Genomic DNA, 6,000 nt, shown 5'->3' with positions numbered 1-6,000 from the left:
CTGTGAGGCTTTAGTGTAGAGCTAAATGTTGACATGCTATTAGACAACCATGCACATTTACCATACTCACACTCATGGTATGTAAGTTAGCAAATTGGCACTAAAGAATTAGTCAAGACAGCTGGGATAGGCTCCAGCAGACCCCGCGACCCTTATTAGGAACAAGCGGTTACAGAAGATGAATGAATGAATGAATTAGTCAAATTAAAATTGTGACTGATGATGTGTAAAGCTGAAGAATGACCAAAATTATTAAAATTCATTCTGCGGTGTCGTGAATTTTATAGCTATCCGTCTAGCAGTTGTTGAGACAGATCATTCAAAACCACAAAGGTCAACATCATAGTCTAGCATTGCGGAGGAAAAGTCAGAGCATTGCCAAAGTCAATAGAATTTATTATCTGGGCACCTTAACTGTCATTTCAGAATGTCATAGTACTCCATATAGGTTCTGAAATATTTCAATGCTAAACTGATTAGAATTGCCCTGCCGCTAGCGAGGCTAAAAATGGAGATTTACCAGAACTGAGGTGAATCTAAATGTGACAGAGAGTAGCTGATCTCATTGGGCAGGTCATTTGGAGCCTTGGGGTCCTGACTTATGAGCTGCTGTCACTCTGGGTCTCTCTGGGACAGCCTGAGGGTCCCTACTAGGTGATTTCAGGCAATGCAAGCAGTCACACAGCCTTCAGAGCTCTATAACATAGCAAAGACTTGGGCCATGCAGTGCTTTTAAAGCTAAAATTTGAGATGATTTCAGAATGCACTGGCAGCCTGTGTGAGGAGGATGAAATAGTGGTGATGTGATTCTGTCTGTGTCTTGTTAAAAGTTGGGATCTGGTCTGTCATATTCATGTCAGCTACAATCTGCTTTAGTCCTCAAAGTACATCAGAGAAAAACAGATGTACAGGAACTCGCAGAACATCAAACACCAGCCCTCCCTCCTACTGAGCCATTTAGTGTCCACATTTCAGGGGTTTTGTTAAAAGAGAGCTGCGGCATGTCTCACCAACGTGTCTGACTGGTGGCTGCTGGGAGCTGCCCAGTGCAATGACACTCATTACTGGTAACCACTGGAGAGTTTCACTAGGGCAGCTGGAAAAATAAATACTTCCACTGGCAATAGTACAAAACACTTTAGTATATAACCACTAATAAGTGTGGAGACCCTTATACACTATATAAGGAATAAGTGTTAGTTTTAGTTTAAGATGGCATTTATTAATAGGTATTCAATCTGTAAAACTATTCTACATTATTAAACACTATCAATTAATAGTTTAATTTCTTTGCAGAATAAAAAATATTTCAGAAACGATTTTCTGTCTCAGTGACAAAAAGTAAACGCAAAATTAGGACATTAAGAATAAAATCAAAGCAGCAGAGGCCATAATACTGCAACTTGTAAAGGCAGTTACACAGTCCAAATCTTATTCCAGAATTTGACAGTCTTGAGAAGTGTAGTGAAATCTAGAGTGTCTGCAACCAAGATCGAGATCATGTCTCCATTTTAGTTCCAAAATCCCTCAAATTGCAAAATGAGCATTTCATTGCATTTTCCCAAGCCACATTGACTTAAAATCACTCTCCTCGTCTGCTGAGGTTATTCAGTGAATAAGAGTGAGGCCAATGGCCAAAACCTAGAGCACTAGATGATGCAAGTTTGTACTTATACGTCTGCACTAGTTTTTCCAATACTAAAATTCTCTAGATATTCAATATGCAGTCTGATCTAGAATCAGAATCAGAAAAGACTTTATTGCCAAGTATGTTTGTACTAGACCTTATCTACCACTTTGTCACTCATCTTGTCACAAATGATAAACTTGGGCCTAAGTCTGAGTTAAGATGAGGCACAACAGATAAAAAAAAAAATCTTTTACCAGAAAAAGATTTACTTTGGCCACCGAGACAAATGTTTTTGACTTAATATCTAGGACCTGTTTCCTCATTTCTCCTGGTGAACTATATTCTTAATATAGCCATATGTAAGGGCTTAGTACTTTGATTGAGCACATCTCACAAAATAACACATAAAACCATAGTGTAAAGACTCATTTTTACCTCCCAGTTTCCTCTTTAAAAACCTGCAGATCTGTCCGATTGTGATTCATATCAACCCCTTTTTTTTTCTAACAGTAAAACAACTAAATGCATGGTAGCTGGAAGAAGGGACTCTAAAATAATGGTCACAAGTTTGATTCCCAGAAAAGATAAGGTGACCTGCTGTGTATTCTTTCAAAGTGTCCTTGAGCCCAACACTGAGCACCTATCTGCTCACTATAGGTCAGCCTGGATAAGAATGGATGAAGTGAAGTGCTCTTACAGTAATTGTTTCATGATTATCTTTCTCCGTACAGTGCACCTCTACAGAGGCACATTCAGCGCCTCGCACATTGTCACAGTCTGGGGGCCATAAATCCTGACAGGAAAATTACATATACAAAAAAAAAAAAAGAATATCTCAAAGCTTTAACACAAAATAACATGAATAAATAAAAATTAAGTAGGATGTCCAGGTTGCTAGGGTTAGCACTCACTTATGAAGATTTTGTCTTTTCCAGTGCTCTGAACTCTTCTTCACTTAACTGGCATTGAAACTGTATTACTATTTGGTGGCTTAAAGTAGCTTTTTTCTGTCTGTACCCGGCTGGCCTTAGGCAGATGGGTCCCTCCATATGAGCTGGGTTCTTCCTGTTAAAAGGGAGTTTTTCCTTGCCACCATCGCCTTCAGGCTTGCTCTGGGGGTTTCAGGCCGCGTTTTGTAAAGCGTCTTGAGACGATTTCTATTGTTATTGACGCTATATAAATAAAATTGAATTTAATTTAATTGAAGCTGCACTAGTGGATCAACTTACAACTAAAATGGATCAACTAACATGATGTAAAGTGAAAAGTGTTATTAGTTGTGGTGGACCCGCAAAAAATTGTCACAAAATGCTGCAGATAGTCAGACTGTATTAGTCTCATTGGTACATTTGCTGTATAGTTCTGTCTGAAGGCAAATTCACACCAGCATTTATAAGAAAAGAAATGTAAGTTAATGTAAGTATATAACAATAGAATCACTGTAAGCTGTGAATTCACTTGCAGAACGGTAGTAAGTACATTTGCATGGAGCTTTAGGAAAGAATCCAACTTTTAATGAAAGAATGAAAATAATTTCCAAACACCAGCCCAAGGAAATCTAAAGTTTATGTGTGCATGTAGCCACAGTCAGCAATTTAGACATTTATAGATTACAAACTCCAGTTAGTCCAGGCCAAGGCGCAAACTCTTCAACCTAAACACACATACTCTTTACTTGTTTTTACTTTACTTGTTTTGAACATTAAAGTCTTCTTGATTTAATATAGAGTAAATTTCAATCTTGGCGTTGTCAGATGTGGTACTCGGAAACCAATTCTAACAGATTATCAATTTCAGCGCTTCTGTTTTGCTTGGATTCTCCACAGTGTCAGGGTTAAAGTGTGTCAGACTCTGCAGGGTTATCACATCCTCTAACGAGCTGACTCTTTTGACCAGTGTTTATGATTTATATAGGGATCTATTAGCAGAATTTTTGTCTTCTTATGACATCATTTGTTATAGTTAATTTGTTGTTTGTACTACTCATGGTTATATACCTATTTTATTTTAACTTTAAATAACCTGCTATTTGCACAGTCGGGAGTTGGCAGTATAAAGTACACTAATGGGACAAATCACAACTTTTAACCTTTTAGAACTTACATATAGTTTTACTCACATTTTCCACTGTGTAAAATCGCCTCAATCTACATATTGTTGTGTTGTTTTTAGCTTAGAATACGCCGTTCATATCTACAGAAGAAGTGGTCCAAAACCAAAACCTGAATCTGGACTGGGGCTTTTTATACTTAAGTGGAGGCTGCTGATCTCTTACATGATTGAAAAGGCAGGTGTCAGTTCAATTACTTGCAATCTGCACCCTTACCACTATATGCCACAAAATCCAACACACAAGGTCCTTTAAAATCTGTTGTTTTTTTTTCTATTATGCATGCTATATTTCTTACTTTTTTAATTCAGAACAATTCTCACAATGTCAGTTCAGCTCTATTTTTTATTTTTTTTCAATTATGCCATGATTAGTATTCAAGAGTAGTGAAGTAGAGTAGATGTTGCTTACTCATTCTGCTGCCGCTGTAGGGCGACGCTGAACTGTCGGCTGCAGGTTGACTTGTTGGTCCATCACTATGGTGACGGCTGTTTGCCCACCACATGCTTAATAGTTGTTTCCATCGGCTCAGCAGCCTCGTTGTCCTACAACTTGCCTGAAGACAACAGTTGGCTAGTGAGGCCACAAAGGTCCTGCCCAAAAGTAAAGAGAGCCAGGCTGTTACACAACCATAATGAAGTTGTGGCTATTAATACTTTCTGATACATTGTGGCTGTTTAAAGATATTTCTAAACAAACACCTGTAAAGACAGCTGTTGTTCTAATATTCTAACAGGTGTTAGGAAAAAAATGCATGCATAACAGCAATCACATTGGATGTGTCTTCTTCTCTGCACCTTCTCTGAGCAAATGTTTAAGGTATGTTTACTCATATTTAATTTCTGTTTATAGTTGCAGTTACATAACTTTCAGTTTATTGTGTCTCTTGCTTCGTTGCCAAATATGATTTTATGTCCCCTGAGACAACAAAGTAATTCCCTTAAGGTCTCATGTCCCTTCCATCTGCTGTTTATTCACATTTTTTATCATTTAGCTTCCATACTTAATTACTACGTATGAACAGAACTGACTGAGCTGATGCATGTGTGTTGTATACCTTCAAACGTCTGGTGGTGGCAAGTTGGAGAAATCAACGACGTGGGACTCTGGAGTCATGGCAGCTTGGTTGTGCATGCCATCTGTTGTACAAAACAAGAGTTGTTTTCAGTGTAGTTTCACTGAGATCAACAAGATCCACTGTCTAAGTAAGAAAGCACATTTCAAATGAAAAAATTAGTACCACCCTGGGCTCAAAATTGAATTTCTTATAATTTATGTCTGTTTCTTGTGAAGTATGGGCTGCTAATCTTGCAGGACTATGACTAAAACAGTAATCAAACAGTAGACTGAGAGAAAATGAATAGGTAACTATTTTTAATGCCGATTTGGTCATCTCTCAGACTAACTGGGCCTAAACTGATTTCTAGTTCTCAAATGTTAATATTAATCTTGTTAATTGTTGATTTTCTTTGTCAAATTTGACACAACTTTGATCCCAACTGATGATGCCACATCAGGTCCTGGGAAATTGTAACATTTTGTTATATTCTCAGATATTTTATATACAAACCAAATTAAATGAATCAGTATTAAAAACAACCATTCCTTGCTGCCATAGGTGTAATATTTACAAAGAAAGAAGTTAAATTTATTTACACTGAGATCCATAAGGCCTTTAAATGAAAACAGCATTTCAGGTCTCTTCATAAAGATGAAAAATAAAATCAATTAAAAATCAAATAAATTAAATGCCAAAGAAAAGTGAAATGATTCTTCCAACACCTTCTGTTCCCGCCATTATTATCTGTCTGAAACTAAGATACAGATTGTCTACTCAAGAAAAGAGAGTAAATGTAAAAGTATCAGTTGTTGTTATCCATTTATAAAAAGTAGGTGGCATGGGCCCCTAGTAATTGAAAGAAAACATTTCACTTACCCCAATGGGACATTTTTCAGAAAGTTATGTATGAAGGCTGCAGGTTTAAAACTAATATCTGTTTTTTCTTTTTTTTTTGTTATGGTTTATCCAGTGATGGTTTGTTTTCAGTGCAGCTCATTTGAGGATGATTTTTTTTCTACACTAAATTGCTAAGAGACAGGACAAGCGTTAATATTCTGTGGACAGGATACAAACAGTTTTGCAGCTTGTTGTTATTGTGTTTCAACAATCACCTACAACAAAAGCAGACCTCTTTTCAATCATTTTCTTCCCAGCTAAAGTGTCATAGTTCACCAGAGCACAGCAGTACATTACGTTCAG

The sequence above is a fragment of the Chelon labrosus genome (assembly GCF_963514085.1).
Source record: "Chelon labrosus genome assembly, chromosome: 12".
NCBI lineage: Eukaryota > Metazoa > Chordata > Actinopteri > Mugiliformes > Mugilidae > Chelon > Chelon labrosus.
This window is presented reverse-complemented; position numbering follows the sequence as displayed.